The following is a 12,896-nucleotide window of genomic DNA, read 5'->3' as shown; positions in this document are numbered from 1 at the left end:
AGAATCTTTGGGATGCAAGTAAAGTTGTTCTAAGAGGGGAGTTTATAGCAACACAGGCCTACATCAAGAAGCAAGAAAAATTTCAAATAAACAATCTAATGTTACACCTAAAGGAGCTAGAAAAAGAGGAACAAACAAAACCCAAAATCAGCAGAAGGAAGGAAATAATAAAGATTAGAGCAAAAGTAAATGATATAGAAACTAAAAAAACCCAATAGAACAGATCAATGAAACCAGGAGTTAGTTCTTTGAAAAGATCAACAAAATTAACAAACCTCTGGCTAGACTCATAATAGAGAGAGAGAGAGAGAGAAAGGCCTCAAATAAAATCACAAATGAAAGAGAAGAAACAACAATTGACACCACAGAAATACAAAAGGATTGTAAGAGAATATTATGAAAAATTATATGCCAACAAATTGGACAACCTAGAAGAAATGGATGAATTCCAAGAATCATATAACCTACCAGAACTGAAGCAGGAAGGAATAGAAAACGTGAACCGATTACCAGCTACAAAATTGAATCAGTAATCAAAAAACTCCCAACAAACAAAAGAGGCTTCACAGGTGAATTCTACCAAACATACATACATACATACACTTATTTATGTATTTATATATTTATGTATTTATTATTGGTTTCAGGAGCAGAGTTTAGTGATTCATCATTTACATGTAACACCCAGTGCTCATCACAACACATGCCCTCCTTAATACCCATCACCCATTTAGTCCATCCCACACCTACCTCCCCTCCAGTAACCCTGTTTGTTCCCTATAGTTAAGAATATCTTATGGTTTGCCTTCCTCTCTGTTATCTTATTTTATTTTACCTTCCCTTCTCCTGTGTTCATCTGTGTTTTTTTCTTACATTCCATATGAGTGAAATCATATGGTATTTGTCTTTCTCTGACTGACTTATTTTGCTTAGCGTAATATACTCTAGTTCCATTCATGTCGTTGCAAATGGCAAGATTTCATTCTTTCTGATGGCTGAGTAATATTCCATTGTACATATATACCACATCTTCTTTATCCATTCTTCTGTCGATGGACATCTAAGCTCTTCCCAAAGTTTGGCTATTGTTGATAATGCTGCTATAAACATTGGGGTGCATGTGCCCCTTCGAATCTGTAGTTTTATATCATTTGGGTAACTACCTAGTAGTTTAATTGCTGGGTCATAGGGTAGTTCTATTTTTAACTTCTTGAGGAACCTCCATATTGTTTTCCAGAGTGGCTACACCAGTTTGCATCCCCACCAACAGTGTGTGAGGGTTCCCCTTTCCCCACGGCCTCACCAATATCTGTTGTTTCCTGTGTTCTTAATTTTAGCCATTATGACAGGTGTGAGGTGGTATCTCATCATGGTTTTGATTTGTATTTCCTTGATGATGAGTGATGTTGAGCATCTTTTCATGGGTCTGTTAGACGTCTGGATGTCTTCTTTGGAAAAATGTCTATTCATGTCCTCTGCCCATTTCTTAATTGGATTATTTGTCTTTTTGGTGTTGAGTTTGGTAAGTTCCTTATAGATTTTGGATACTAACCCTTTATCAGATATGTCATTTGCAGATATCTTCTCCCATTCTATAGGCTGCCTTTTAGTTTTGTTGATTGTTTCCATCACTGTGTAGAAGCTTTTTATCTTGATGAAGACCCAGTGGTTCATTTTTGCTTTTGTTTCCCTTGCCTCTGGAAACATGTCTAGTAAGAAGTTGCTACAGCCAAGGTCAAAGTGGTTACTGCCTGTGTTCTCCTCTAGGATTTTGATAGTTTCCTGTCTCACATTTAGGTCTTTCATCCATTTGGAATTTCTTTTTGTATATGGGGTAAGAAAGTGGTCCTGTTTCATTCTTCTGCATGTTGCTGTCCGGTTTTCCCTACACTGGATATTCTTTCCTGCTTTGTTGAATATTAGTTGACCATATAGTTGTGGGTCTATTTCTGGGTTCTCTATTCTGTTCCATTGATCTATGTGTCTGTTTTTGTGCCAGTACCATACTGTCTTGATGATTATAGCTTTGTAATACAGCTTGAAGTCCGGAATTGTGATGCCTCTTGCTTTCCTTCTTTCCTTCCTTCTTCCTTCCTTCCTTCCTTCCTTCCTTCCTTCCTTCCTTCCTTCCTTCCTCCCTTCCTTCCTTCCTTCTTTTCTCTCTCTCTTTTTAAAGATTTATTTGAGAGAGAGAGAGAGAATGGAGGGAGAGGGCAGAGGGAAAGAATGTCAGGCAGAGTCCCTGCTGAGCAGGGAGCCTGATTGAGCCCCAGCTCAATCTCATAATCCTTAGATCATGACCTGAGCTGAAAACAAGAGTTGGGCGCTCAACTGAATGAGCAACCCAGGTGCCCCGCTTTTCTTTTTCAACATTGGCTATTCCAGAGTCTTTTCTGGTTCCCTACAAATTTTAGAATTGTTTGTTCTAGCTCTATGAAAAATGTTGGTGTTATTTTGACAGGGATTGCATTGAATGTATAGATTGCTTTGGGGTAGTATAGGCATTTTAACAATATTTGCTCTTCCCATCCATGGGCATGGAATGTTTTTCCATTTCTTTGTGTCTTCAATTTCTTTCATAAGTGTTCTACAGTTTTCAGATCTTTTACCTGTTTGGTTAGGTTTTTTCCTAGATATCTTACGGTTTTTGGTGCCATTGTAAATGGGATTGATTCCTTGATTTCTCTTTCTGCTGCTTCATTATTGGTGTATAGAAATGCAACAGATTTCTGTATGTTGATTTTATATCCTGCAATTTTGCTGAATTCCTGTATTAGTTCTAGCGATTTTTTTGTGGAGTCTTTTGGGTTTTCTACGTAGAGTATCATGTTATCTGTGAAGAGTGAAAGTTTGATTTCTTCCTTGCCAATTTGGATGCCTTTTATTTCTTTTTATTTGATTGCTGAGGCTAGGACTTCCAGTACTATGTTGAACAACAGTTTTACTAAACATTTAAAGAAAAGTTAACACTCATTCTTCTTAAACTTTTCCACAAAATAGAAGAGTAAAGAAAACTTCCAAATTCATTCTGTGAGGCCAGCATTACACTGAAACCCAACCAGATAGAGACAGCACAAAAAGAGAGAGAGAGAGAGAGAACCAATATCTCTGATGAACATGGATACAAAAATCCTCAACAAAATATTGGCAAACAGGGGCACCTGGGTGGCTCAGTCAGTTAAGTGTCTGGCTCTTGATTTTGGCTCAGGTCATGATCTCAGGGTTCTGAGATCGAGCCCTGCATCATGCTCCACACTCAACGTGGAGCCTGCTTAAGACTCTCTCTCTCCCTCTCCCTCTGCCTCCACCCCGCTCCCTCTCTAAAACACATATGCATTGGCAAACAGAATCCAACAATACATTAAAAAAATCGTTCACCATGATCAAGTAGGATTTATTCCTGGTATGCAAGGGTAGTTCAATATTCACAAATCAATCAACATGAAACATCATGTTGATGTATATATAAGAGAAAGGATAAAAACCATATAGTCATTTCAATAGATGCAGAAAAAGCATTTGACAATGTATAACATTCATTCATGATAAAAACCCTCAACAAAGTAGGCTTAGAGGGAACATACCTCAATATAATAAAGGCCATATCTGAAAAACCCACAGCTAACATCATACTCAATGGGTAAAAACTGAGAGCTTCTCCTTTAGGGTCAGGAACAATATAAGGATGTCCATTATCACTACTTTTATCTAACGTATACTGGAAGTCCCAGCTACAGCAGTCAGACAACAAAAAGAAATAAAAGGCATCCAAATCGGCAAGGAAGAAGTCAAAACTCACTGTTTGCAGATGACATGATACTATATATAGAAAACTCTAAAGACTCCACCAAATAACTACTAGATCTGATAAATGAATTCAGTAAAGTCACAGGATACAAAATCAATGTACAGAAATCCATTGCATTTCTATACACTAATAATGAAGCAGAAGAAAGAGAAATTAAGAAAACAATCCCATTTACAATTGCACCAAAAATAAAATCCCTAGGAATAAACTTAATGAAAGAGGTGAAAGACCTGTACTCTGAAAACTATAAAACAATGATGAAAGAAATTAAAGAAGCCACAAAGAAATGGAAAGACATTCTATGCTCATGGATTGGAAGAACAAATATTGTTAAAATGTCTATACTACCCAAAATAACTTACATACTTAATGCCATCCTATCAAAATATGAAGAGCATTTTTCACAGAACTAGAATAAACAATCCCTGAATAGCAAAAGCAACCTTGAAAAAGAAAAGCAAAACTGGAGGTATTACAATTCCAGATTTCAAGTTATATTACAGAGCTGTAGTAATCAAAACAGTATGGTACTGACACAAAAATAAACACATAGATCAATGGAACAGAATTGAAAGCCCAGAAATAAACCCACAATTATAAGATCAATCTTTAATAAAGGAGGCAAGAATATGCAATGGGAAAAAGTCTCTTCAACAAATGGTGTTGGGAAAACTGGACAGCTACATGCAAAAGAATGAAACTAGACCACTTTCTTACACCATACACAAAAATGAAGTGGATTAAAGAACTAAATGTGAGACACGAAACCATAAAAAGCCTAGAAGAGAAGAAGACAGGCAGTAATTTCTCTGACATTGGCCATAGCAGCATCTTTCTAGGTATGTTGCTGAGGCAAGGGAAACAAAAGCAAAAATAAACTACTAGGACTTCATCAAGATAAAAAGCTTCTGCACAGCAGGGAACAACCAACAAAACTAAAAGACAAACAATAGAATGGGGGAAGATATTTGCAAATGACATATCCGATTAATGTATCCAAAATATATAAAGAACTTATACAACTCAACACCAAAAACCCACAATTAATCCAATTTAAATTGGGCAGAAGACACAAACAGACATTTCTCCAAAGAAATATGGATGGCCAATAGATGCATGGAAAAATGCTCAACATCACCATACAATACATGTATGGTGACTAACATAACATAATAAAATTAAAAAAAAAATAAAGCAGTACAAGAACCAAAAAAAAAAAAAAAAAAGCTCAACATCACTAATCATCAGGGACATGCAAGTCAAAGCCACAATGAAATATCACCTCACACCTGTCAGAACGGCTAAAATGAACAACACAAGAAACAACAAGTACTGGCAAGCATGTGGAGAAAAAGGAACCCTCATGTGCTGCTGGTGGGAATGCAAACTGGTGCAGCCACTGTGGAAAACAGTATGGAGGTTTCTCAAAAAACTAAAACTAGAACTACCCTATGATCTAGGAATCACACTACTAGGTATTTACCCAAAGAATATGAAAACACTGATTTGAAAAGATATGTGCACCCTTATGTTTAGTGCAGCAATATTTACAACAGCTAAATTATGGAAGGAGCCCATGTCCATCAATAGATGAATGGATAAAGAAGATGTTGTGTATACATACAATGGAATATTATTCAGCCATCAAAAAGAATGAAATCTTGCCATTTGCAGCAACATGGATGGATCTAGAGAGTATAATGCTAAGCAAAATAAGGCAGTCAGGGAAAGACAAATACCGTACGATTTCACTCATATGTGGAATTTAAGAAACAAAACAGCAAACAAAGGGGAAAAAAGAGACAAACCAAAAAACAAAGAGATAGTTAGTGGAGGGGAGGTGGAAGAGGGGAAATGCATGAAACAGGTGAAGGGGATTAAGACTACATTCATCTTGATGAGCATGGAGTAATATATAGAATAGTTGAATCACTATATTGTACACCTGAAACTAACATAACACTGTAAGCTAACTACACTGAAATTTAAATGATAAAATAGTATGCAGAGTCATGAAAGGGTTTCTTGCAAGGTACTGACATCATATTTGCATTTTAGATTTTTGTTGTAAAGAAAAATAGACTGAAGGAGTAGACTAGAGGTGGGGAGACTAATAAAATGCTATTATAGAGACTTCCATTTATAAAATGGCCAAGGAAAGATGGCACTACGCTTCTCTCAAAAATCAATGCAAGATAAGAAGAGCAAGAAATAGAATTGCAAATTCAATCTTTGAAAAAAAAATTAGGTGAGATCTATATTCCTGAAACACAATATATGAGAAAGGATTCCTGAGAGCAGTTATGGTTAAAAGGAGTATGAACAGATAGAGAAAGATGTTGCTTACATCTGCATATTTCAGCCAAAACTGGCAGGGAAAAGTTCTCCAGAGGAGATGCTATACTTTGAGGGGGGAAAAAATCCCCAAACATTTCCTTATTTGGAAAAATGGGAGTGTGCCAGTGGGAGTATCCCTAGACCTAGTTCAGAAAAATGAGAAGGAAGCCAGTAAGAGTGAATGGAGAATCACACTGATAAGCCATATCTGGGTTTTCTATTTTATTTTATAAGTGAGATAGGGTGGAGGAGAGAGATTTTATTGGTAAGAGAGATTTTATTGGTAAGAGAGATACTGCATTTGGGGGCACCCTAGAGCTACTGATCTTTGTTGACTAAGAAGAACTAAAAGCAAAGAAAATTTACACACATAACCCTGTACCATAAGGAACATCATTATGAACTAGGAAGAATTTCTGCTAATCTAGCACATGGTCTTGGCTCCTTTCTCTTATAAACCTCTTACCAATAGTGACCACAGGAAGAACTCAACACATTAAAATATGAGCAGTAATTCAAAAAGGAATCAGCATGGGATCTTATAAATATATCCCCCACCCTCCAAAAAAGGAGGTTAGAAATAATAAACAGGCAAAATAAGTGGAGAAAGAAAACTTTCATTAGGAAAATGGTCATAATGGATCAGATATAAAGTTTGACCAAGCATGTTGTCATGAATTAAAGGATAAAACAAAATAATAGCAAATTTCAATCTTGCATTCTCTCTATAAATTAAAACTCAAAACAGAGAACTCCAAAGACTCAAGGAAGATATACTAAGACCACAGAAGGAATCGAGTAATGAACTCAGGGAAGAAATAAGACAGTATTATAGAAATGAAAGTCTCATTGAAACTAGCCCAAAGGAGACTAGACATAACTGAAAACACTTTGGAGACAAGGAGGTTAGGTAGAATTAAGAGAAGCAAGAAAAATGAAACAATCCATAAAAAAAGTAAAAGAATTGGGAACAAAAATAATTGATGTGGATCACTACATCAAAAACTAATGATGTGGGCACCTGGGTGGCTCAGTTGGTTAAGCAACTGCCTTTGGCTCAGGTCATGATCCTGGAGTCCCAGAATCGAGTCCCACATCAGGGTCCCTGCTGAACAGGGAGTCTGCTTCTCCCTCTGACCCTCCCCCCTCTCATGCTCTCTCTCTCTCTCAAATAAATAAATAAAATCTTTAAAAAAATTAAAAAAAACTAATGATGTATGGTGACTAACATAACATAATAAAATTAAATTAAATTAAAAAAAATAATTGATAGGAAAGGTAAAGAAGATCCAACATACATCAGAGGGTACAGATTAAATGGAACAGATCAGTTTTTAAATGTATAATTTAAGATTTTTCCCCCCTACATACTTCATCCCAGGAACACATTTTTTTCCATGTATGAAATCTGATCTTTTTGCCTTATTGCACAGGAGTCTTAATCTTTAAGGACCATTTATGTTTTTAAAAAGTATTATATCAGTGCTGACTGTTCTGTGTCAAGTTTTCCTGGGATAAAGTATTCCTCAGACTTCTGCACAGCAACAATCAATACTAGAGAACGGTGGAACAATGCCTAAAATTCCTCAAGAAAAGAAAATGTGGATTCAAGGAATGTATTCACTGTGAAATCATCATTCTCGTTATAAAGACAACAGATATCTTTGAACATTAAAAACTCCAGAGAAGGTAATTTACATGAATATCCATAGTAGATGGATTTCTTCAAGATTCTTTTTTTTTTTTAAGATTTTATTTATTTATTTGAGAGAGAGAGAGGACATGAGCAAGGGAGAAGGGCAGCGGGAGAGGGGGGAAGCAGACTCAAGGGGGCTCCATCCCAGGACCCTGAGATCATGACCTGAGCCAAAGGCAGACGCTTAACCGACTGAGCCACGCAGTTGCCCCGGATATTTCGTCAAGATTCTAACAGGAAAGCTTGAACAACTTGGATGAGTGGAGAAACTGACAGAAGGAGTAGAGCGAGGTGCCAGTATGATTAAATGTAGAATTGAAATGGAAATAAAAGTGGGGGTTATGGTTAGAATGGAATCTATTTTATAAACTTGGAACAGGTGGAAATGATAGAACAAATAAAAGATGAGAAATGGAATGTAACATAAGCACCTTTTTTATTTGGAAGGCAGAAGTTACTTAAAGCTGATAAATGAAGTAATAGAAGTATAAATATATTTAAAACTTTAAAGATAAATACTAAAAGAAATCTTATAATCCATGAAAATTAGGTGTTGGAGTGAGGAGAGAAGTGGAAGGGAAATAGAAATAAAGTAATGTAAACATTGAATCATTTAATCCATAGAAATAGAGGATTAAAAATATTATAAACTTATAGTAAGCCCACAGGTCTAATTGCAACTGTGAGAAAGTGAGTGAAAGTATATTCATTGTAACATTGTGTAAGCAAAAAGTTGGGAGTAACATATATATAGTATATCAATAATATATATTGGAATACATAACATATGGTATATCTATACATTGCAGTTGTTATAAAGAATGAGCTCTTTGTATATTTATATGGGATCATCACCAAAATGTATTATGTAGTGGCAAAACAAGGTACTGAGTGAATAGAATGGGGAAGCAAAACCAATATATATGTGCTGCTTGTATATGTTTAAAATGTATCTTGGAGGACACACAAAACTTTGGTTAGCTTGGTTTCCTTTTGTTAAGGGAACTGTGTCACTGAGGGTTAGGGGTGAAAGGAAAATGTTTATAGTATACCTCATGGTAATCTTAAGATTTTGTATCATGTATTTTTTTGTACCACACATTTTGTATCATTACTTTTAAAAAGTAACATTTTTTTAAAAAAAAAGAGACTAAGTTATTTGTGTAAGAAAGAATGGTGACCTGAGTTAGACAAATGACCGTGGGGATGGAGAGAAGCAGATAGATTGGAAGTATTACCAGTTGGAATGATGGGTAGTGAGAAGGAGTCAAAGCTAACATGTAAGTTTCTTCTGGCTTGGGGCACTGGATAGGTGGTTGTACCATTCCACAAGGTGGGACACTCAGGCTTCAGCCCTTCTCTTCCTCTGTAGAATTCTGTTATCTCATGCCTTTCCACCTTTCATGACACGTTTTCACCTCTTTGTGGACAGTTTCCCTGTCTTTTATAAGCTCAGGATTATCTGGATTATCAGATGCATACTGGACGTCAACTCAAATACATATTCTCGATTACCTAATTAAGGTAATTAGGACTAAAGAATCATAAAATTTAAATCTTAAAATGGGCCTTAGAAATTCATCATGGTTTCATCATTTTATTTTACCAATGAAAACCCTAATGGCAGAGGCATTACGTGATTTAGATTCTTGTTAAAAATTTAAATAAGTTGGATTATGAACTCACATATTTTTTATCTCCCTTTTCTTCCCTTATTTAAAGGATAATATAACACACCTAAGTGGTGGATACTAGAACATCGTTGTCTTTTAACCACATGTGGCAAATAGAAAAGAATGAGAATGTCAAATTGTCTCCTCTGTGATCTCTGTTTCATTGGCTTCAACATCTCTTTAGCTGCCTAGACTCAAGAGGTAAAGATTTTTTTATTCTCTCTTATTTAATTATACTCTCCTATCCCATACCCTGCATCAATCCACTGTTGAATGACTTTTGTTTTTCTTCTGAAACACATTGGTGTTTTTCTTTTATTGCCATTATTACAGCTGGAATTCAGACTGGACCATAGCAGTGGCCTTCAAACTGATCTTGACTTTAGCATTTCTCTGTTTCTTTTTTTTTTTAAATTAATTTTATTATGTTATGTTAGTCACCATACATTACATCACTAGTTTTTGATGTAGTGATCCACGATCCATTGTTTTTGTATAACACCCAGTGCTCCGTGCAGTACGTGCCCTCCTTAATACCCATCACCAGGCTAACCCCTCCCCCCACCCCCCTCCCCTCTAAAACCCTCAGTTTGTTTCTCAGAGTCCATAGCATTTTTCTGTTTCAATTTATCTTCTGAATTATAGCAAATGTTACTTTGTATAAATGTGGATCTTACTGTGACCTCTCACGAAATTTTCAATAACTGTTCAAAGCAGGTAAATCAAAGTCCAGATTTCCTGGGTTGCATTCAAGGCCTCCATGATTTGTAACTAGCCTTTGTTTCTGATTTTATTTCTGAATATACTTGCCACTGTTGCCATACCTGACTAGTCATCTTTCCCAAAATTTAGTCTGTACTTTTTCACTCTGAAGTAACTTTTCCTTTGTTTATTTTTATTGAAGATTTATCCATCTTCAAGAGGCTGTTCATTTACCATCTGGCTTTCTAGAGCAAATCTTCCCTTTACCCCCATGTCTTTGAGTTTGGGCCTTCAATAGAATAGTGTCCTGACAGTGGTTTGCTTTACTTTTTAGTTAGTGGTGTTTGTGTCCATGTACTTTTTCTTTACATAGAGAGATTGTGTCTTTTTCATTTTGGTATATTCCACCAACTTTCTCTTTCCAAACTTTTGCACATTCTATAGGCTCAGAGATGATGTCCCAGGTGAATCAGAAATTTGAACTCCCCTGCAGAACTTTAGTGGTCTGAAAGTGGCTTGAAAACAGGTTAGAAACCAGAGGGATTAACCACAAATATTTAAGTAATAGCACAACAGAAGTACCCTGGAGACTTGCTATACTTCTAAATGGCATTCTCCACTTGTGACCTTTTCTTAGTTGCAATTTTCCCATGTCTATTTATTTTGCAATTTATTACAGTTTGTGCAGATTTTTAAAAGTGAAACATTGTATTTGATATGACTGATTTCCCAAAGAGACTAGATGATGAATGCAAACAAATTTGTTACCTGGAATTTTAATGCAAATTTTGGAACAGTTTTTGAAAATGTATAAAAGTATTTGAAAGAAATATTTGAGTAGAAAAGTTATTTTTTAAAGAAGTCGTTTAGCTAAGGACAATACCTTTATGTGCACCATATGATTTCTTCCACTAGAGGGCAGCAATGATTCAGGATTGCATTAGGCGATAGTAAAAATGCTTTGGAATTATCCCTGGAATACAGTCTCCAACGCAAAATTGGACAAAATGCATTTGTCACTAATTTAAAAAGCATATACTTTGTTGACTTTCTGACCAAGTAGAAATTAAGCCCTAGTATTAGCCATTAAGTTTAACAAAGCAAATTGTGTTACGTAGCAGAACAATTCTCTTAGCTTAGTTTTCAACTTCTTTTCTCATTTTATTTGTTCACGCAGCAAACATGATTTAAGCTGTTCTGTGCTAGGCCCTGTGCTTTTCCTGGGAATACAAAGCTGAAGAAGACATAGTCCTTGCTGCAGAGAACCCTATTTTATTTAAAAAAATTTTTGAGTTTTCCTATGCTAAAAAAAATAGGGGATCCAGATATGTATAAGATATAATCATAAGTAGCATGCATCAAATGTATACAATGCACTAGGCACTGTTCTATGTTGCTTTACTTCTTTCATCTCACTACTCAAAGAAACCTCTAAGAAGTAGGAACCAGTATTGTTGTTTTCCAGGTGGAAAATGGAGACACAAGAGGTTGAGTACCTTGCCAAGCATCATACAACATTTAAGTGGTGGGGCCAGCATTTGAAGTGAGGCAGTCTTAATACAACACCTACACTCCATCACTATACTACTCCACTGTTTCCCATGTAAGCTCTGTTCTCAAAAAACAGTTACTTGTGGAGAAATGAGACATCCTGGGGAAATAAACAGCATCATGACTTAAGTGCTTCTTCTTGAGGTCTATGACAAAGTGTTAATAAAAGGATTCCTCTTTCTCAACTAGATTCTGACCAGTTTAAGGAATAAACAGAAGACATGGGAGATGGGGCCAAAATATCACCTTTATTACTGATAGAAGCCAAACTGGAGCATTTGGTTTTAGATCTTTTAGCAAAATGGGCTTACTGATATTGAACCACAGAATTAGCAGGCTTCCCCACTCACCCCTCCCCACCCTGTGAAGGGAAGCCCAGGCTTAGGGTACATCTCACCCCCAACCCTCCACCCAGCACCTGCCCCCAGCAAGGGCACAGTCTGTAGAGGAGCAGTGAAATGGATGCTTATAGGATGCTCCTATAAGCACCTCACCCCCAAAAGGAAGAAGGGAGGCTCTGAGCCAAACATGACCAGTTTATTCTTCCCAAATTCACCACTCAGATAAATCACCTTATGTCTTCTGAGCAGAGAGAAGCCAGTAATTACAACTAGTGAGTTCCTTCTGGGAAGGAAACATCAGAAGTAATGGAGATTCATACCTCCCTAGTATTTTCTAGCTCTTGCCAGCTATTTACTAGGTTTTTTAAAAATTTTTTTGTTTTGTTTTGTTTTGTTTTAGGAGTCATGGCTGTAGGCAGAATAATCATCCCTCAAATATGTCTACATCCCAATCCCTGGAACCTGTGAATGTCAGGTTACATGTCAAAGGGGAATTAAGGTCGTAAATGGAATTAAGTTTGCTAATCAGCTGGCTTTATTTATTTATTTTTTTAAAGATTTTATTTATTTGACAGAGAGAGACATAGCGAGAGAGGGAACACAAGCAGAGGGACTGGTAGAGGGAGAAGCAGGCTTCCCACGGAGCGGGGCTCCATCCCAGGACCCTGGGATCATGACCTGAGCCGAAGGCAGACGCTTAATGACTGAGCCACCCAGGCGCCCCATCAGCTGACTTTAAAATGGGAGATTATCCTGAATTATCCAGTAGTGTTATGGATGGAATGCTT

General features: G+C 36.5%; 1 long non-coding RNA gene across 1 annotated transcript; it reads left to right on the top strand.

The window, feature by feature from the left end:
* Positions 1-7,525: 7,525 nt before the first annotated feature.
* On the top strand, positions 7,526-9,656 carry LOC112821564 (uncharacterized). The gene is made up of 2 exons (XR_003207479.1): positions 7,526-7,834; positions 9,564-9,656. It is a non-coding gene; the product is annotated as an uncharacterized lncRNA (long non-coding RNA).
* Positions 9,657-12,896: the final 3,240 nt, after the last annotated feature.

This window comes from Callorhinus ursinus, unplaced genomic scaffold, assembly GCF_003265705.2.
Source record: "Callorhinus ursinus isolate GAN/ISIS: 27379988/994484 unplaced genomic scaffold, GSC_fseal_2.0 scaffold1, whole genome shotgun sequence".
In the NCBI taxonomy this organism is placed as follows: domain Eukaryota; kingdom Metazoa; phylum Chordata; class Mammalia; order Carnivora; family Otariidae; genus Callorhinus; species Callorhinus ursinus.
Note: the sequence above shows the minus strand (reverse complement) of the source record. Positions and strands in the feature narration are given on the sequence as shown.